Raw genomic sequence first — 23,069 nt, forward strand, 5'->3', positions numbered from 1 at the left:
CTTTCTCTCCCTCTCAAATAAATAAGTAAAATCTTAAAAATAAAATAAAATAAAATGTTATAAACACATGGAGCCTACCCAGTAGCTATTTGGTCTTTTATTTTTCCCTCTCCCCCTTTAACTGTTTTTCCTGTTATATAAAATTAATATTCTATTTTGTGTCTGTGGAGTTAAAATAAAATCTGTTACTGCCTCCTAATGAAAGAACTGTTTTTTATACCTTATTATTTTTCATGGCATGACTCTTCATAAGGGAAAATATTGCCGGGTACTATTCTTCTGTACGTTGAGATATGTTTAAAAGAATAAAAGGAAAAAATCATTAGAAGAATTGGAACTTCATGGTTTATTTGTATTTGGTGTTATAAATTTCTGCTAATTATAAATTATATACATTGCTAAAATTTAATTTTTGCTACTTTATTTGATCTCCTTTGGAGCTTTGATCTTTTCCAGATCTTTGACCTTTTGTGATACAATTATTTTGACTTCTTTTCTCTTATTCTCATTAGGTGCCCCAAGTCCCTTTTACTTGATATTGTTTCAGTCTCTTTTTCCTATTTTCTTTTTTCCAGAATCTTATTTAACTCTCTCTTTTCTTTACAAAATGTTTGTGTTTAGGAGAGAAAATCTAAGGAAAATTGACAGAATAAGCTAAATATATCAATTAAATTTTGTACAGTAAAAGTTTTGACTATTTTTTACTAAATTGAAATAATTCCTAGATACGTATATTTAAATGCTTATTTGCCATTGTCTTCAGTGGTCTACTCATGATGCAGAAAAGGCACAACAAACTAGATTCAACCTGAGTGTAGCCTAATGTGTCAGTCATTATATAGCAACAGCATAATTCCAATTTCATAAGTGAATTTGGACTTAAACCTGGCAGCTAACAAACGTTTTAAGCTTGGGAAAGTGGTACTCTCTACCACCCAATCATTTACTACCAACAATGTCAACATTATATGGTAGTGTTTGTGCTTGTTTTCAAATGAAATATTTTATAACATTTATTTTAGTAAAACATGGGGAAAATAGAAAACATATAGTTAAAAACAATTATGACATTAAGATAGGAACTAGAATTACTGCTCAGATGCTAGGGGTTTAAAAATATGCCTCCTTTTACTAATCTCAGGCAGGGATTTTACACTGTGCTTTTGTGCCTCTGACATTCTATTGTGCCTCTCAAATTCTCTTCCAGAAATTTCAAGTTTATGTTACAAATTTTCATTATATAGTAACTCATTTCATCTCTGCTGCCTGTATAAACTCACACCATTGCATACAAATCTAATAATGGTTAAACTCCTGAGATCCCTTCTTTTATTTTAATTCCAGTGCAGTTAATATGCAGTGCTATATTCATTTCAGGTGTACAAAATAGTGATTCAACAATTCCATATATTACTCAGTGCTCATCAAGATAAGTGTGCTCTTAATCTCCTTCATCTATTTCACCCATTGCCCTCCCCCTCTCCCATCTGGTAACCATCTGTTCTTTTAGTTAAGAGTCTGTTTTCTGGTTTGTCTCACTCTCTATCTCTTTTTTTTTTTTTAAACTCTTGATGTTCTTGATCTTCTACCAGTGATGGTAATCATTTTTTTTTTTTGATGGTAATCATTTTTAAACCAATAATGTAATGTAGTCATTAAATGCATTGCAAATGTTATCAATAAATTTCACAGTAATTTTAATTTATATGATAATAGGTTATAGTAGGTATGTAAAATATAAATTATATAAACTGTTTTTCTAGATTTGTTAATCTATGCAGGTAGAAACATTGTAATCATCTTACATCTTCTTGAGTACACCACACATGGTGGCAATCAACAAATATGTGAATTCGATGAGATAGTATAATAGAAAAGATAATTTGAGGGATAGGTAAATGACTCTAGAAAACATAGGCTGAAGCAGTTGGTTTCATAGGTAGGAGTAATACATGCTCAATTTATTTGGAATAAAAAAAACTAGGACAGTGAATAACTGTATAATTTAGCAGACTGGTGACATTGTATTAATTTGGCAGCTATAATAAAATTTTTTATACAATTGTATGATTAGCAACTGGTACAATAATATTGAGTAATCTATAGCCCTTATTGAAATTTCACCAGTTTTCCAAATTTTTTTTTTTTTTCCTGTCCCAGAATCCAAACTGGGATCCCAAATTGCATTTAGTTGGTATTTTCTTTGTTTCTGCTAACCTATGGCAGTTATTTAAATCTTTCTTTGTCCTTCATGACCTTGAAATATTTGATGAGTACTGGTCAGTTGCTCTGAAGAATGCCTCTCACTTTGAGTTTATGTGATCCTTTTGGCATGATTAGATTGAGGTTATGCTTTTTTGGCGATATCACAGAAGTGACATTGTGTTCTTGACAATGTATCATATCAGGGAGTACATGATATATTTTTTTTTCTCTCAGGATATTCTTGATCAAGGTAATGTGTGTTGGGTCTTTCCATTGTAGATTTACTATTCTTCCCTTTGTAAGTAATAACTATATTTGGAGAGATACTCTGAGATTACGTGAATATTCTGCTTCACCCAATTATTTTAAACCTTGGTTGGTCAATCTTTCCTGAAGCAATTATTAGTGTGGTGTTTGCCTAATGGTAATTTTGTATTTCTCTTATTATTTCTCTATTATTATATAATAAGCTTTTTGTTACTTAATTATTACTTGCCATAAGTAGTAAGCAAAAACATGCTCTTTCTTATTTTTGTTCCTACTTATTAATTTGGATTATTTTGCATTACTTCCAAAGACACTAACTAGATTAGAGTTCCTTCTCCAAAACATGTTTTTAGCTAAAATTTGCTGATACAAAGAGTTATAATCACCCAAATCCCACTTTATCCTTTCATAAATATGTGACATATTTATGTAATATACTATATCTATATATACATAATATAGATACACACATTATATGTATACATATATACCATTATATGTATATGTATATACATATGTATATATGCTATGTAATAGTTTCACTGAAATTTTCTTCCAGTTTTCAACTAGCACAACTCCATTAGAGAACCAGTGCTTTGTAATTGCTTTGAATGAATCCATATGGTACCTATTTTGTCTTTGATCTGCTAACTAAAACTTCTTGAAATAAGGGGTGCCTGGATGGCTCAGTCCATTAAGCCTCTGACTCTTGATTTTGGCTCAAGTCATGAACTGAAGGTTCAGGTCATGATCTCAGGGTCATGGAATCGAGCCCTGTATTGGGCTGCACACTGAACGTGGAGTCTACTTAAGATTCTCTCTTTTCCTCTCCCTCTGCCCCTTCTCGTTGCTGTCTCCTCCCTGCTCTCTCACTTAAAAAAAAAAAAAAAGTCTGAAGCAATGTTATCACGAAAAGATGTTCAACATCACTAATCACCAGGGAAATGCAAATCAAAACCAGCATGAGAATTATCTCCTCACACATCAGAATGGCCAAAATAAAAACACAAGAAACAACAATGTTGGCAAGGATGCAAAGAAAAAGGAACCCTCTGTACTGTTGGTGGGAATGCATACTGGTGAAGCCACCATGGAAAACCGTATGAAGGATCCTCCAAAACTTAAAAATAGAACTACTATATGATCTAATCATTACAGTACTGGGTATTTACTCAAAGAATATGAAAACACTACTTCAAAAATATATATGCACCCTATGTTTGTTGCAGCATTATTTACGATAACCAAATTATGGGAGCAAAGTCTAATGTCCATTAATAGATGAATGGATAAAGAAGAGGTGATATATATGTGGATACATATATATATGAATATTATAATTGGATATATAATAGACATTATATATAAAATATATAATAATACTCCATTATATATATGAGCATCTTTTCATGATGACATTTCATATATGTATGTATGCATATGTGTGTGTATATATGTATATACATATAATGGAATATTATTCAAGCCATAAAAGAGTGAAACCTTGCCATTTGCAACATGATGGATCTAGAGAGTATAATGCTAAGTGCAGTAAGTCAGAGAAAGACAAATACCATTGGTTTCACTCATATGTGGAATTTAACAAAACAAAACAAAACAAAACAAAATGAACGAAGAGAAAAAGAGACAAACCAAGAGATGGACTCTTATAGAGAACAGACTGATGGTCGCCAGAAGGGAGGTGGGTGGGGGCATGGGTGAAATAGGAGAAGGGGATTAAGATACGCTTATCATGATGAGCAATGAATAATGTAAAGAGTGGGGATTAACTATATTGTACACCTGAAACTAATATAACACTGTATGTTAATTATACTGGAATTAAAAAGGAATCCCAAGTAAGATCAGAAAAAAAAAAAGAAGTGTCATGATGCTTTAATGATGATAAAGTATCTGACCTAAGAGCTCCTTTATGAAAGTTCACTATAGGTTTGGAAGAAAATCTGTAAAAGAGGAACAAAGAAAACAGAACAATGATTTGTAATTCTGGAATGTGAGATTAGATGTTAAAATTTTGTTTTTCCTTAAATATAAATTTTGATTATTATGGTTGAAAATATATTAACACCAAAAATATTCATGGTAAGTTTGTGAGTTTAAATGAAAATAATGTCCCTAGGGATCCCTGGGTGGCGCAGCGGTTTGGCGCCTGCCTTTGGCCCAGGGCGCGATCCTAGAGACCCGGGATCGAATCCCACATCAGGCTCCCGGTGCATGGAGCCTGCTTCTCCCTCTGCCTGTGTCTCTGCCTCTCTCTCTCTCTGTGACTCTCATAAATAAATAAAAAAAAAAAAAAAATAAAAAAATAAAAAAAAAAAAAAAAAAAAAAAGAAAATAATGTCCCTAAATGTTTCCCCCAGTATACACTATAACATTTTTCTACAATATAATTGTAATTTACCTTAATTTCTAAGTATCTTTTTGATATGAGTGTTTCAGAATTGGCAAGAATATTTTGTGGATATGTTAGTTTCTTGCTCTGCACAGCTATTCTTAGCCTTAGCCTAAATGCATTATGTGTCAAAGAATAAGAAATCTTACTTTTAGGCATACGAACAGCAAATATAGCTTTGATTACCTTAAAGGAAGCCTTTTGCACTCTTTAAAGCTTTTTGTGAATCTGTCTGATGACACATTAATTCAAATTACATTGTCTTATTTGTGACTTCTGTAGTTGTTCAGCTTTATCACAAACTCACCAAGAATTTCCCCCATTCTGTGTAAAATCACTAATGGATTTGCTGCTAACCTCTGGCTTCAGTTGCTGTCAGTTGCCTTTGGTATCAATTGTGTATGCAATGAGCTGATAAGTACTGTGGCTCATTTTACTCTTGAGCAAACCAAGTTTAAGGGGAAAAAAAAAGAAGCAAAAAAAAAAAAAAAACCTAGAGAAATAATTACCTTAGTTTGAGATGAAGGTGGTGAAAAATTACTCAACTGCTTCCTAATTCTTGGCAAGATATAATGAAATGACAATTTTGAGGGGTGAAAGGTGAGTGGTGGATCCTAGAGCAGAAAGGTAGGGGAGAAAACAGGGGGTAGGACATGGCTTTCTTATGGTCTCAATTATAGTTTCCTTGGACTCCTCCAAAATACACTTTATTTTATATTATCAGTTTGATAAAATTATAATTAAAATGTACATCTCGGTTTAATTATGGATTCCTTCCCACATGAGTGGCTATTTCTCAATATTCCCAGTGTCATCATTTCACATTACATTTTAATTTGTTATTTCACTAGGAAGAACAGTGTACCCTGGCATATAAAGTATTACTTGTCATGACTCAGTAGACTAACAAAGCTTTTGTTGAAAGGAGAGGTTTAATGAAAAGAAAGATCCTACTTTTCTAGGTCAAATTATTAGCTCAGATATTTTATGCAAGATAGGAATTGGCAATTTCTAATTGCATTGTACAATATGCTTACTTAAGAAACTAAAATATGTATAAAATGTATATGTCCTGTAATGGGCAAGAAAATAGCACTTGATGATACAGAGACAGAATCTGAAACAAACAATCTTGCTACTAGAAATAACTTTTAAGAATTGTTTTTGCATGAAAAAATACTTTTAATATTGTTCCTTTTATTTTAAAATAATGATACTTCTTGGGCAGCCCGGGTGGCTCAGTGGTTTAGCACCGCCTTCAGCCCAGGGGGTAATCCTGGAGATTCCGCATCGAGTCTTACATCGGGCTCCCTGCATGGAGCCTGCTTCTCCCTCTACTTGTGTCTCTGCCTCTCTCTCTCTCTGTGTCTCTCATGATTAAATAAATAAGATCTTTAAAAAAATAAAATAAAATAAAATAAAATAAAATAAAATAAAATAAAATAAAATAAAATAAAATAAATAAAATGATACTCCTCTCTTATAACCTGGGAAGAATTAAAACAAAATGCTTAAATATAAATTTAAAGGAATAATAATACATTTCATGGCAATCGGGTTATTTACTGTCATGTATATAAATTACACGGTGTCCTATTTTGTGTTTTGTCTACTCAGATATTGTGAACTAAATACAATGTAAGTCTGTCAACAGATATTTATAAATTACTTACCAGAAGAATAGCATTAAACTAGGCAAGTTCAGAGGAAGCAGATGCACTAACCACAAAAGAATAAAATGACCTTTAATTTTGAGGATTCAAGTACTCAGTATAGCATTATGATTTCAAATTGAGAATTATTTGTTAAACAATGCAGTTTTATGATAATAACTCATAAGCTCTGATAGAATAGTGCAATTAAGGAAGTAAGACTCCTGAAGCAATCTTTCGGGTCCTCCTTTCATTGTACACATGAATAACTCGAGCTCTTTATGCTTATTGCAGTTATTCATCAAAGACAGGAGGTACCGGGCAAGTAGTTCTGAGTAGAGGGGTCCAGTCGTAGTTTTGTTGCTGATTACCTGCGTAAGCCTTAGCAAGCTCCTCAACTAGTCAAGTTCCTCAACGTCTCTCAACCCAGGTTCTATCTCTTAAATGAATTGTTTAGAAAAATTGTTTCCATTTCCTTCACTTAATAAATTTGTAACTTACCTCAAATTTGAAAGGTCCAGTGTTTTTCAGTCTTTTTGAAAGGTGTAAATGTGCTCCTTCACTCAATGGGCTGTCCATCTGAACAATGACAGCTGTGGCCTGAAGGGGTTAGGAATTTTTAGATGTTACCTGCCTTTTCAAGTCTACCTTCAATGATGGCTTTAAGATACATACATCTGATAGTACGTCTTATGACATCCAGCATGTGTTTGCTGTTTACTCTTCACACACACACCTGGGCTCTGTCATGGGGAGGTGCAGGGTACAACGAAAATTTCTAGAGAAAGAATCCATGCAAAAACTGGGTTGGGGAATACTTCTGGAGAAAGAAATCTAAGTGGAGATCTGATAATGAATAGAAGTCAGCCAAGAGATAATAAGGGGAAGTTATGTCTTAGTAAAAGGGAATGGTAAAAGACTTCTTGGTCAGAGGGAATAGTCCTTTTGAGAAGTCTAAAAGTTCAGTAAGGTTAAATTCAACTTTGTAAGTTTTAACCTAATTCTGTGAAAGGAAACTAACACTTGTAAATACATACTGTGCTTTAGGCAGGATGTTTGGTGTTTTAGACCTGTGTTAGCTGGGTATGCATAGCCAGGGGAGCCTCATGTAACACTTCAACTACACACTACTTAATAATGATCAGTTTTGATCTAATTGATTTAATGTTCTTCTAATCTCACCTTTGCCATTTACTGATGAATCACATTAGCCTGTACTTCTACCCTTCGAATTTTTTCTTTCTTCAAGTTTTTCTAGCATCGTCCTTCTATTATGTTTATTTAGACAGTGACTCCTATACAAACCCCTTTTGGCTAATTGTGTTGAACCGTATTTGGGGTTTTTTTGGTCCTCTAAATAGTGCTCTAATTCTCTTTGTAGATATGTACAATTGATGCATCTCATTCATTACAATACATTTTACAAAGAATAGTATAACTTTTCTTTAAAGTCACTGTAAAATATTGACACATTCCTAAAGTTATATCTAGTTCTCTTTGGGAGATATATTTATTCATTGACAACCATGCCATTAGCTGTGTGTGCATAATCACAAATGTGTGTGTTGTAAGTGTGTTGGCACCAGAAGTTCATGGGCTTTTTCTCCTCCCAAATAAGAATTCTAAACTTAAAAAAAAATCAATTTTGATCATCTCATTTTATAGATGATCTGAAACCCAGAGGTAAGAATGTATCTAGCTTTCCTACTTTAAGTTCCAGGGCTCTTAGTATAATACAGGATAGCCACGAGCGCGTGTCTGTTTCACAATGTAAGCTTGTATATGGCAAGGTGTGTATTTATAAAACTACTCAGTGGTACCCAGACTATACTCACATGGATGCTCAATTTAAAAAGTATTTTTAGAGGATGACTGGAAAATTGATTCTCTGAATTTATGCCTTTCAACCTAGAGGATAGGAGAACGTATGTACTGACTATTTGGCAAATGTGTGTGTAAAATTAGCTGGCTATTATCTAGTTAAGAAATAAGCTCTGCTGTCTGCTGTGCTATGAAGTGGAAGTGAGTGGTTGTTGGAAAGAGGATATAAATGGTGCTTTACAATAAAAAGATATTGATCATTTTTTTTAGTTTTGTTTTCAAATTAAGGTTTGAAAAGAAGCAATTTTAAAGATAAGGACAAGTTTAGTGAAAGTCACCATCTCTAACATGTTATGGCTGATTATTTTATTTTGCTAGTATGTTCGGTTTTCTGTTGTGTGGTAACAGGGAGTAGACTATATTTTGGATATCTTTTGCATGTGTAAGTTTTCTATCCATTCATTCAATAAAAGTTTACTGAGTGACCATTATGTGTCAGGTATTATGCTGCCAGAAAAGAGAAATTAAAAAAAAAATCCCTTCTGTTTGGGAACTGACTGGTGTTTTGAAACAGATACACCTTGAAAGCAACAATGGACACCTTGCTGTCCAGGGTTATGATATAGGAATGCAAGGCATGAGATAGACAACTTTTAGGAGCATATAACTTAACTCAGGCAAAGGATGGAAAGGGGTGTGGGATAAGCTGAGCTCTGAAGGATTTAGCCTGAGTGAGGGGCTTAACCAGGAGGAGAAATAAGAAGAGTAAGAAGAAATAAGAATTTGAAGAAACAAGAAACAGAATATGAAAAACAGAGAAGTGAAAGGGACATGATATACTCAGGGAGCAGCAAGTGTTTGTTGTTGATGTTGTTTGTTTGTTTGTTTGTTTTCCAGAAACAGAAAGGTGATATGGGTTAAAGGTGGGAGAAGAGATTGCTGAGCAAGACAGGAGCTACTTCCTGAAATGCCAAATCAAGAAGCTGTCTTTGGAAAATAACCCACAATTGAATGGAAGAGGAATTAGATGAGGATAAAGCCTCAGGGAGATTAATTAATAAATAACTAATAAATTATAGCTTCTGGATACTACATACAATTTCCATTTGACACTCTTCTTCCTAAAAGAAAGTTTAGGTATAAAAGTAAATACTCAAAAATAAGTCAATCCATAGATCGTAATTCTAATTATTGCATTGTACAATGAAGAAACTGAAGTCAAACAGGTTAAATGATTTGCCCAAAGGCAGAGAGTTTCTGACAAAACTGAAATTAGGGGCCCTGAGCTCCTCTTTCTTAAAAAAAAAAAAAAACACATGGATTAAAATTCACAAGGAACCAGCCCTTCAGCTTCACAGAAACATTTTAGCTAAAGTATTAATGATGATGTGCCTGTGTTAGCAGTACCATAAAACAAGTGACCTTCATGGACAAAACTCTGTGGTTAAAATTAAAAAGACAAAGGAAAATGAGATCTGATTATTAATGTAATTAGTTGATGATCCAGTGGGATGACAGATCCATAAATGCCAGCTATAGACTGATGATAATGGAGCATTCAAATCTCCAAACTGGTGCTCAAGTCCTGCTCTCAGAAATAATGAGGGACCTGTTTCCTCTATCCTGCCTCCTTGCAAGGTGCTAATGCCATGTTCCAAATAATGATGTGCCAAGCTAGCATAATGGCAGTGCTGCTCTTGCTGCACATTAATTCCACTATTTGTTTTCTGTTCCTCTAGGGTCTGAGCTTTTGAAAATTGGACATTTATGAAGTGCTATGATGAATCGGACAGGGAAAGAATATTATGATTAACCCTTCTTGCGGATGGCCAGATTCACAACATGTTCATAAATTGAAAGTATGTTGAGGGTATAATGCGCTAGAATCTTTTTATTTATTTATTTTGAAATAATCCCCCTCAAGACCTCTATTAGAGTGCCTAAATTACCTTTAAAAGTGTAATTTGGCACCCAGCTTGTTACTGGCTCCTTCAAGCTCAATATTTCAGTGCCTAAATAGAACTAGTTACGCATATAGAGATAGAACACTTCACAGGTCCATAGCTTCATTCAGGTGGGTAGTCTCAGTTGGCTGTTAAACTTGATAATATCCAGTGAGATTATTCAGACAATCATAAACCACAGTGAGGATGTGATTTGCCCAAGAACACAGGTTAATAAATGACAGAACTAGTGCCTGAATCCTACAACCTTTACCCCAAGATATCACCATATCCATTGTATCAAAAGAGATTTGAATTTGTACTTTGGCCAATATACAATTGTTTAAGCAGTGGGATGATTCTTAAAGTGGGCTAATTTCCTGAAATGCATGTAGGTATGAACATGGTTCCAGCTCTGAAGAGTCAAAGTTTGGAAACAGAATTTTATATAAAAAGTTCTCCGGGAAGGTGAAATGTAAGTCATCTTTCAAGTGTTTCAGTGATCACTGAGGGCTAAACAGAAAATCACCACTCAGAAATAAACACTGAGAGCATTTTCATATATATTTCCCATGTTCTTCTGTGTATATAGTATACCAAAAGGACTCTACATATGTCTGTTCAAAGTTCATAGAAATAATTGAGTGATAAAATGTTCCAGGCACCCTGGTGACAACCTCCTTCAACAGGATGAATTGACATTTATAACCATGTGCTATTTATGATGCTTTCTTAATTTCTGAAAATATGAATTTATTAAACTCTCATTTGGTAACGATGGTACAACAAGGTTTAGATTGTTGGAAGAAAGTAATGCAGGTACATTATAATTTAATTATAATTAAATTTTTATGTCTTATGTCATGAGATACTTTGTGATACTTCTGTTAGGGAACAGAGAGAGACTATCTCTTGATCTTCCAAATGAGAAAGGAATGTTTAATTGGATATCATCAGGTTCAGTTATTTTGGATATAAAAGAGGAGGCAGGTCACTTGAATACTGATGCAGTTACCAGGTTGTACTAACAGATTGTAACTGTAGAAACCTTTTTCTCCCTGCTCCCTGAGATAATGGAGGACTCTGCTGAGATACCCTTATGACACATGTCTGCTTCTTGGAATTCTGGGGGTTTTATTAACTTATAAAGGCAACTTTTTATGTGAAGGAATGGGAAGAGAAAGGCAGAATTAAGAGAATCCTGATTTGGGGGAGTGTTAACTTAGTTTTACATGATGGAATCCTATTGTATCCTCATCTCATCACCTAAAACTATAAAATCCACTTTATATTCCCATGCCATTAAATTGTCTTTGGAAACAAGGTTACAAATAAAAGCACAATAGTTCCTTATCTGGGGGAAAAACTCCGTTTCTCCAATCTGTTAGAAGATACATAGCTTGGTTCCTTTAATGAAGGAGAATTAGTAGAAATAGTGGTGAAGTGGATTATCAATTTATAAATGTTTGCCGTCATCTGTTGATATGTCCTTTTGAGAGATTCCCAGGAGATAAATAACTGGGTGAAAGGGAACAAATATTTTTGAGACTTTGGTACATGCTGGCAAATTGCTTTCCAATTCTTACTACCACCAGCAATGAATGAAGATGGTAATTTCATCACACCTACTCATTACTAACAAAACAAAATAACACAAAAGGCTTACTTTATAAAAAAGGTTTTATTTATTTTTTGGCAGACAAATACCCTCAAATACAGATATAGGCCAAGCTGTTCTTAGTAATTAGAGTCTTTGTGATAGGCTGTTTCTTGAGGTCAGGAGAGGATCACTTTGAGAATACATTTAAAGAACAAGAAAGAGAAGCTGTGTCCCCTGAGAGAAAACCCCTTGTATCCTGGGAACATCAAGAGTATCATTTATGCAGGAAGCCAGTGAAAGAGAAAGACAAGTATTACATGGGAAATGGGAGAACACTGAAGATAAAATTTACCTCTTATCACATGTTTGTGTAGAGGTATACTCTAACTTTGGAAATTTCAAATTCTATTACTGTTTTAGGGCTGCCATAACAGAAAACCACAGACAGAGCTTATACAACAGAATTTTGTCCTCATGATTCTGGAAGTGAGATGTGTGAGATCAAAGTGTCTGCAGGGTTACTCTCCTCAGAGGGGTTTTTTCCTTGGCTTGTAGATGGCCACCATTTCTCTGAGTCTGTACATGGTCTTTCCTGTTTCTGTGTCCTAATCTATTCTTATAAGGACACCAGTCACAATGGATTAGGGTGCACCCTAATGAACTCATTTAAATCTATTTACCTTTTTAAAGACATTCTCTCCAAATATAGTCACATTCAGAGTTAATGATGCTTAGTTTTTTTTTTATTTTTTTAAAAGATTTATTTCTTTATTTGAATGTGTGTGTGTGAGAGAGACAGAGAGAGAGAGAGAGAGAGAGAGAGAGAGAGAGAATGTGAGCATGAGTGTGGGGAGTGGTACAGGGAGAGAATCTCAAATAGACTCCACACTGAGTATGGAGCCTGATGCAGGGCTCAATCTCAAGACTCATGGGATCATGACCTGTGCAAAACCAAGACTTGGATGCTTAATGGACTGAGCCACCCAGGCACCCCTAGGATTTCAACCTAAGAATTTTGAGGGTACGCAATTCAGCCTGTAACACCAATATATTAATTTTTTTGGTTTGTCCTTATACTATGCATAGTACACTATTCTTGATATCTATCCCTTTATTTTCTAATAATTACGGCAGTATTGCCATCTCTTATGAGAGAAAAATATGTTATACCCTGGGATCATTCTGAATTTGAATTATGTACAGAAGCACATCTGGTTTGATAATAAATGTATACGAAGAAATCAGATTTAGTAATAATTGTACTTAATCTCTTGAGTTCGGTTTGCATAACATGTATAGCACTTTCGTTGGAATGTAGCATATCTATTGAACTTGTTCCTGAAATTGGATCATTCATCAGTAAGGACATAAAAATCTTGAGATAGGTTGAAAAGGGAAGTGATTTTAAGGAATATATATATATATATATATATATATATACCTTTCCTCTAAGTATGAGCCTATTTTTTAGTTTAGACATTTTAAATTTTTTATTTATTTTCATCATCATAAGTGTACTCTTGAATACTCATCATCTATTTCATGCATCCTCCCCACTCACCTCCTACCGGTAACCATTAGTTTATTCTCTATAGTTAAGAGTCTTTTTCTTTTCCCTCATAGAAAAGTCAAGATCTTTCTATTTTTCCTCTGTTCATTGATTTTGTTTCTTACATTCCACATATGAGATATCAGATGGTATTTGTCTTTTCTGACTGATTTCACTTAGCATTCTACTCTCTAGCTCTATCCATGTTGTTGCAAATGGCAAGATTTCATTCTTCTTATGGCTGAATAGCATTCCATTCCACTTCTTTATATGTGTGTGTGTGTAAGTTCATTTATCAGTTCTAGTAGTTTGGTTTGTGTGTGTGTGTGTGTGTGTGTGTGTGTGTGTGTGTGGAGTCTTTAGGGTTTTCTACATATACTATCATGTCATTTGCAAATCATGAAAGTTTTACTTCATTACCAATTTGGATGCCTTTTATTCCTTTCTCTTTTATGATTGCTGTGACTAGGATGTCCAGTACTATGTTGAATAAAAGTGGTGAGAGTGGATCCTTGTCTGTTCTGGCCTTGGGAAGGAAGCTCTCAGTTTTTCACTGTTGAATATGATATTGGCTGTGGGTTTTTCACATAAGGCATTTATTATGTTGAGATATGTTCCTCCTAGACCTACTTTGTAGAGGATTTTTATTATGAATAGATACTGTACTTTGTCAAATACCTTTTCTGAGACTTTTGAAATAATCATATGGTTTTTATCCTTTCTCTTCTAGATCATGTTGACTATTTTGCAAATGTTGACTGTCTTTGTATCATGGGAATAAATCACATATAAATCACATTCGATTATGGTGTATGGTATTTTTAATGTATTGTTGGATTCAGTCTGCTAATATTTTGTTGAGGACTTTTGCCTCTATATTTGTGAGAGATATTGGCCTATAGGCCTTTTTTTTTTTTTTTTTTTTTTTTTGGTAGTGTCTTTCTCTGGTTTTATAACAGGGTGATACTGGCCTCATAGAATGAATTTGAAAGTTTCCTTCCTGTCCTATTTTTTGGAATAGTTTGAGAAGAATATGAATTAACTCTTCCTTAAGTGTTTGGTAGAATTGCCTGTGAAATCTGGTCCTGGACTTTTGTTTTTTGGGAATTTTTGATTACTGATTCAGTTCCATTGCTGATAATTGGCCAGTTCAAATTTTCTATTTCTTCTTGCTTTCGTTTTGGTAGGTTATGTGTTTCTAGGACTTTATCCATTTCTTCTAACTTGTCCAATTAGTTGGCATATTGTTTTGCATAATATTCTATTATAATTGCTTGTATTTCTGTAGTGTTGACTTTTATTTCTTATATTTAATTAGTGCATTTGTTTATTTCTGTCCTCTCTCTTTTTTTTCTTGATGAGTCTAGCTGGGGGTTTATCAATTTTTAAATTTTATTAATTTATTCATGAGGGACAGAGAGAGAGGCAGAGACATAGGGAGAGGGAGAAGCAGGCTCCCTGTGGGGAGCACAATGCGGGACTCAATCCCAGGATCCCAGGATCATCCCCTGAGCCAAAAGCAGACACTCAACCACTGAACCACCCAAGTGTCCCAAGGTTTATCAATTTTGTTGATCTTTCCAAAGAACCGGCTCCTGGTTTCATTGATCTTTTCTGCTCATTTTGTTTTTGTTTTGTTGCTGTTTAATTCCTATATCATTTATTTCTGCTCTAATCTTTATTATTTCCTTCCTTTTACTGGGTTGGATTTTATTTGTTCTATTTTTTCTATGTCCTTTAGGTAGAAGGCTAGGTTGTGTATTTAAGATTTTTCTTGCTTCTTGATATAGGCATATATTACTATAATCTTCCCTCATAGAACTACTTTGGCTGTATCCAAAAAGTGTTTGACCATTGTGTTTCCATTTTCATTTTTTCCATGTAATTTTTTATTTCTTGGTTGACTCATTTATAATTTAGTAGCATGTTATGTAACTTCCATGTATTTGTGGTCTTTACAGATTTTTTCTTTTTTTTCTCTTTCTTTTTTTTTTTAATTTATTTTTTATTGGTGTTCAATTTGCCAACATATAGAATAACACCCAGTGCTCATCCCATCAAGTGCCCACCTCAGTGCCCATCATCCAGTCACCCCCACCCCCTGCCCACCTCCCCTTCCACCACCCCTAGTTCGTTTCCCAGAGTTAGGAGTCTCTCATGTTCTGTCTTCCTCCCTGATATTTCCCACTCATTTTTTCTCCTTTCCCCTTTATTCCCTTTCACTATTTTTATATTCCCCAAATGAATGAGACCACATAATGTTTGTCCTTCTCTGATTGACTTATTTCACTCAACATAATACAGATTTTTTTCCTATGTTTGATTTCTAGTTTCATAGTGTTGTGGTCAGAAAAGATGCATGGTACAACTTTGATCTTTTGGAATTTGTTGAGACTTGTTTGGGGGCCTAATATATGATTTGTTCTGGAGAATGTCCCATGTGCACTTGAAAAAAAGAAAAAGAGTGTACTCTACTGCTTTAGGGTGGAATGTTCTGAATATGTCTGTTAAACCCATCTGAATGGACTTTTCTTTTGAATGACCTAATAGAACGTAAATGAAACTCCCTATCTTTTCCTTCCCCATTTCCTCAATACAGCTTTTAGCTGTAGAAATTCATCTGTAGTTGATAAAAGGTTTTAAGGATCCCCTCCCCCCCACCAACTCAGATACTTGGCATTTGCAGAGACCCTTGAAGGAAATCAACAAAGTGAAACACAGCGTGTTTTATAGGTTGTAAATGTTACTAAATTAATATCAAAGAAACATTATACTTTACAGGTTAAATACTTTGAGCAACATGATAGTAATAATGTATTATCAAATGAGCAATATGAGAACAGTGTGAAATTACACACTAGTTTATATTAAATAGTAATAATCATCCTGTTTTTAAACATTAGTTTTAGTTCACATTATCATGTATATTGTATCTTTATGTTAATAATCAATAGAAACATATCTTAGTTTTGCTTAAAGTAGTTGTTATTTTGGTGTAAAGTAAAAATAAAATAATAATATTAAACCACTTTATTTTCCTTAAAAATGATTTTGATTAATTATTGAATTATGATGGATTATCAAATTTCAAATAATAATAAGGTAAATAACTTCTCTCTTAAACTAAATTATTTCAAATGTCATAAAGTCTGAATGTTTGAAATTAGTGTTTTTTAAAATAAGAAAATCAAATAATTCACTAAGATATTTTCTGATGTTGCATAACATTTGAGAAAAGGAATGGGAATATCATTACATACAGGGTTCAGATTAGTATAGTGTAAAATACTTGATTACTAGTATCTGATCAACCTGAGTTTCATACATGGCTACATTAAATGCTAGATTAGCAATGTTTAAATTGATTACTTGCAACTAAAATATCCTCTATCAAGAACCTTGACCAAGATTAGTTCTCTTTCTCCTGGAAGATTCACTCTGTATAAATGATTTGGGAGGGTTTGAAGCACTGAGGTAGGAGGAGGCCCTACCTCCTCTGCTCAGACAGACAAGGTTTCTCAACCTTGGCACATGGTTGATCTTTTGGGTAGCATGAATCTTTCTCATGCGGGGCTGTCCTGTGAACTATCAATTGTTTATCAGCTCCATGGCCTCTGCCTACTAGATGCTAGTAGGGTAGCATCCTACCTCCAGCTAAGACAACCAAAAATGTCTGCAGAAAGTGTTATATGTCCCTGGTCATGGGGATGGGAAGAGGAATTTAGCCTTGGTAGAAAATTCCTGAGTTAAAATAGTAAAATGATGTGAATAGGTCAGCACCTCTTATTCAGTTCCACCACCAGATCTATAAAAATAGCTTCTGATCAAAAAATACTTTACCAAATATATTGTCTACCTTTCCAGTTTGGCATTTAGTACTCTTCTTATTGAGGCTATAGTTGTTCTTTTCTTCTTCCCTTTGTTACTATGTTCATTTCCTTTTATCAAGTCTTTTTCCCCCCTTCTAATTTTACCCTATACTGGGTTAAATCAGTCTTTTAAAATTCTGTTCCCTCCCTTTCCTCTTGCATCTTATTCCTATTTATAGGAATGCATCTTCTGATCAGAAAAATCATAGCAAACAAGCTTAATCCTATTTGTAAAGCCCTGACTATTCTTAATGGCCAGAGACATGGAGATTTTAATAGCTGCTTTGTGAGTCCAACTCTGACTTTGTTGATACCGTGTCTTTCTGTGATAAATTTATTATAGCTCGGGTCTCCAGTTTTGTACTTTCTCTTCAACACATACTTCTGCTCCCATGGATATTAGATAATTGGATTCTTGCTTGACCTGTGGAAAACTTTAAGTACCTCCCTGTCATTTAAGAAGATTTTCTGTTCCTATAGTCATGCCAGACCACAAGTAAAACACAAAGCATAGAATTACAGCTGTTAACTAACCATTTAAAATGCCTCATTGAAAAAAGATACCACTTTTAATTTGTGTCTTTTATAATTCTTTCATGAATAAAGTTTGCCATGCATAGTTATATTTCTCAATATAAATATAATTATATCAAAATGTAAGATATACAATGGAGATTTTCATACGTGAGAGCTGATTAGCAGACTAGCAATATCACTTGACATATTTTTAAATATCCAAATTATTTAATATTTTTGAAGAATTTTTAAAAAGATTGTATTTATTTCATTCATGACAGACACAGAAAGAGAGGCAGGGACATAGCCAGAGGGTGAAGCAGGCGCCCCTTAGGGATCCCGATGCAGCGCTCGATCCCAGGACCCTGGGATCCTTACCTGAGCCAAAGGCAGACGCTCAACCACTGAGCCACCTAGGTGTCCCTATTTTTGAAGAATTTCTTTTTTAAAAATACTTTGTAGTTTTTAATAGTGAACATTTATTGGCTACTTACTATGTCCTAGGAAGGGTTTTAAGGAATTTATTTGTATTAACTTGTTTAATCTTTACAACAACTTCACTGTAAGTAAAAAAAAATTGAGACTCAGAGAAGGTTATGTAAATTATCTAAAGTCCAGTGTAGCTAGTAATCCAAGAGTCAAGTTCAACTCTAATAAATGTGAGATTCTAGGTTTAGTCATAGATTAAAGAAGATGGCCTAACTTTATGTATGTGTGTGTGCATATGTATGTACATGCATGCATGTGTGTGCTTGAATTTGTGCACATATCTGCTATGCTTGAATAGTGGCTGAGGGAAAGTTATGGGTGGCCTAAAGGGTGAGTTCCCTTATATTATCCAGGGACTCTTGAGGCATTTCAATGAGAATCCCTTAATTCACAGTTTGAATTCAATTTACTTGGTTATCCACTCAGATGCCTTCTAGAACTGAAATTCTTTGGGTTTCTGAACTTTAAATATGTAAGAAAAACATACTTTTATTTTTACTTTATGGATGCTACTTATTTTTTAAATTTATTCATGGTAAAACTTTTATTCCAACATACTGGTAGTGATCACAAAGGAAATTTATTTCTTCTGGTTTCTCTCCCACATCTGAAATTTCAAGCAGATAGAATGCCAAAAAATATGAACAAAGTGAATGGTTCTTTGATTTTATGTTTATTTATTTAATATGTATTTATTTATTTTAAAAAAGATTTTATTTATTTATTCATGAGTGATACAGAAAGAGCGGCAAAGACACAGGCAGAGGGTGAAACAGGCTCTTCACAGGTAGCCGGATGCAAGACTCAATCCCAGGACTCTGGGATCCTGCCCTGAGCCAAAGGCAGAAGCTCAACTGCTGAGTCACCCAGACGTCCTTGATTTTACATTTAATTGAAGTTCTTGTAATCAGCATTGTCACATTTGCAATGAAAGTTCTTAGACTTAGATCTGTGCTTTATATGGGTTAGGTGTCCATGTATTTGGAAATGTGGCACTGTGTCTAATAGAATAATAAATTAGAAGGAAATGATGGAAATATTGGTCTTAATGCAGCAATACATGATCCAGTTTCCTCTTTTGATTTTTAAAGTATTCAAGTTCATTTGAACATATTTAAATCTATTATCTGCACATACATTCTAGTTTCACTGCCTGAAAATTTGAAACATTATTACTGTAAAAATGATTCTCTTAACTAGTGATCCACCGCTACTTTTTGATGACCAAATATTATAGGACTTTTATTAACATAAAACCTGTTTAACCTGCTTCCTCATCTTCTTATTTGGAACATAATAATTCATTTAGCATTTTTGAAATCTATTGTCTGAATTTTTGCCTAAAATTGACCTTTGTGTATCAGGAGCTTAATATGTCTATATGTTTCTTTCTAGGAAACAATAAATATTTATTTTAAGATATAAAAAACGAAGTTCCTTTAGAGATTCAGATTAGGAGATATATCAGAATATCTGTACCTTGTCCTTTTTTTCTTAATAAGCTAAAGCAAAAAAAAAAAAAACAACAACAATATTTTTTGAAGTTAATGGGCAGATACTAATTGAACAATGGTTGAGGTTTAAACTATTTTTAAAATTTTATATATGGATATTTTTCAATCTGTTATACTAAGTATATTAATGAGAATATATATATACATTTTTTTTACAATAGGTTCCTGTCCTGAGACCACAGCAGGATGTGCCTTGGACAAAGGTATGCATGTTTAAAATAGATTTCCAATATTCTCCATAAGTAAAGCATATAAATATAAATGTTATAATAGTAAAATAATGTTATAATAATTATATCACTGTAATGTGCTTATATATATGGAATTATACTACATGTTCATGTATAAGAGAAACATTTTTTTATCTGATAAAATATACTAGTGAGAAAACATTAGAATTGAAAATCTAATCATTAAATATATATCATTTCCTGATCACAGAAACCCTTAATTCATACAACATATATTCAAAGAACTGCATCACTAATGCCCTTGAGAGTAAAATAATGGAACTATTCCACTTGATGGAAGTTTTTAAAAACATAGTCTTTAATAACTCTGATGATTAAATTACTGTAGGATATCTGCAAGTTAATTATCAGTCAAGAACTACCTAGGAATGTCTAGGTTTTGCGGGACCAGGTAGTGAAATTAGTTTAAAATTTTAAGTCAATTTGAGAAGATGCAAACAGAAAAATAAATAGAGCTTGGTATATAGAAGTATATAAATGCACTACAGGATAGATAAGGATGAGAGCACAAGGCCAGGACAGGATCCCTTTGATTTCAAAATGGAATGTTATTTTAAAAACCATGTGGACAAAGAACATTATAAATATCGTGAATTGTAATAACCTTGAATGCTAAGAAGGAGCTGAAAAAAAATATATATGAGGAATCAAAAAGTATATAGTGCTAATTCCAGGAGTGAAGACAAAGGAACTAAGATTCTTAGGTACTGTGTTGGAGAAAGATGAAGAAAATGGAAGCAAATCTCGCATACAGGAGCTGTGAAAACCAGGCCTTGTCTATGGAGGAAGTAGGAAGAGAAAATTGCTTAAAGTAGCACATGAGCTATGTGAGTTCTAGTATAAGGTATTGAAAGGTTTGTCATTTTTTGGAGGTATTTAAATAATGAATGTGTTCACAAATGTCTGCTTATAGTTTCTTTAAAGCTTCCCTAGATCATTTACCCTATTTGGGGCCCTTCCACCCCACAATGAAATGGTTGAGACAGTTCTTTTCTTTTTCTGTGTGATAAAGTAATTTTGAATTTAAAGGAGAGTTGAAAATTGGTTTGTGGTAAAATGTATATGTATATATATTTATATATATATATATATGATATCCTTAATAATGATTGATATCCTATTTTATGCAAACATAATACTTGGGGAAATACACTTATAGGCTCATCTTTATATTTTAAATTTGGCTCTAAATATACTGTATGCACCTTGCCATGTTACTTCTGGTTGAAAAAATAAACTGCTATCAGCATATAAATACACATATATTAATAATTGTCTGAGATTTAAAAATTGAAACCTAATTCCAGGTTTCTTGGGGGTTTTTTGGAATATGGCTCTTGACTCTATTTTTCATATATTTTTTCTCGTAGTCACTTTCAATCTCTATTGGGGGCTGATGTGACTTGAGAATATCCATGTAAAATATGCCAGCATGTGCTCTGCCAGACAGAGAACGAATGGCTCCAGGCACAGACCTCTGTTGTGTCAAGGTTTTGGCATGACATTTGGCAGGGAACTAAATCACACACAGCACAACGCAAATAATCATGGTTTCCTGTTGATATGCAGCCTCAACCCCAAGCCTGCTGTTAGCCATTACCACTCTTTCCCTTGATATTTTTGGGAACATTTCTGGTAATAAATGGAAAACTATGGTATTTCCTGGTGCTCTCATAATGCAGAGAAATGGGAAGATTATGGCTTTGAAATTGGACCTTCCTCTCTTTGAAGTGTGTCTCTGTCACTTTCTAGTCATGAAATCCCGGGCAGGCTATTTCAGATATAAAATGAATTTACTAATACTTAGCATGGAGATTGCATGGGTATTAAAATTACAATTGTCCTAAAGTACCTCTTCTACCTGTTACATAACTAAATGCTATTTTACTCTTTCCTATTTTTATAATGGGTGGGTTTTGTATTAGACTTCTTAATAATCATCTTAATCATATTATGAATGCAAGAGGAATGATTCTAATATACATTTTTAAGTTTCGGGGATGGTAAATATGTGCAATAAATTTGTCTTCAGTTTTGAGTAGACACTCTGGTGAAGGAAGAGTTGTTGCAAATTTCTTGATTTTTTTTATATTTGTTTCCTTTTTTTAGAGTTGCATGCCATACAAAGGGTCTTTATGTTGCATAAGAGTGTTTTAAATCTCCTTCATTTAATTTTAGGTTCTGTTAGTGTACTCAAGGATAGAAAAATACACTATAAAATATAGATGGCTTAGTAAAACTATACCTCCATAGTATACCCACACTATCTTAGTTTAGTAGCTCAATTCAACTTCCTTACTGAGAAATTATTATGTGTTATATGCACTGTGCTAGGTGCTAAAGGTGCAAAGAAGAAAGAGATATGTTCTCTGCCTGACAAGGATATTACAATCCTAGAAGAGAAAAGACCTGTAAATAAATCATTTAATTAATTAATTGTTTTTAAAAAAATAATTGTTTTTTAAAAGATTTTTATTTATTTATTTGAGAGAGAGCGAGAGCATGAGCCAAAGGGAGGAGTAGACAGATGGAGATGGAGAAGCTGACTCCCTGCTGAGCAGGAAGCCCAACCACACAGGGCTCCGAAGACTGTGCCCCCCACTCCATCATTTTAAAACAATATGGTAACAGTACAAAGGAGAGGTACCAATGCGGGGCCATTTAGAAAAGTCATTTCAATCCATCTAACTTCCTGGAGGAGTGGACACTTCAAATATCTTGAAAGGTGATGGCAAACTGGTCAGATATCTGTTAAATACAGAGGCAGGAGGGTGGAAAGAGTTCAAAAATAGGATTAAAACACTGATGGTAGTAAAAAAGGTATAGACTTGAAATTAGGAAGTGAAATCCTCCCACTTAGTTCTTGAAGGTATATATTTAAGATATATTTAGGAGGCTGTTTTTATAGGACTAAGATTTATGTATAATGATGTTTATCATAGTGATATTTATAACATGCTTATAGGAAACAAACTATTAA

The 23,069-nt window shown here is 33.7% G+C and overlaps 1 long non-coding RNA gene across 1 annotated transcript in view; it reads left to right on the plus strand.

Annotated features, from left to right (window-relative positions):
- The window catches only part of LOC121494299, a 923,457-nt gene that overhangs the window by 526,077 nt on the left and 374,311 nt on the right, over positions 1 to 23,069 (plus strand). Inside the window, exon 4 of the long non-coding RNA XR_005988785.1 lies at positions 20,000 to 20,041. This is a non-coding gene — a long non-coding RNA (uncharacterized LOC121494299). The remainder of the gene's footprint in view (positions 1 to 19,999; positions 20,042 to 23,069) is intronic.

The sequence above is a fragment of the Vulpes lagopus genome, chromosome 7 (assembly GCF_018345385.1).
Source record: "Vulpes lagopus strain Blue_001 chromosome 7, ASM1834538v1, whole genome shotgun sequence".
Lineage (NCBI taxonomy): Eukaryota > Metazoa > Chordata > Mammalia > Carnivora > Canidae > Vulpes > Vulpes lagopus.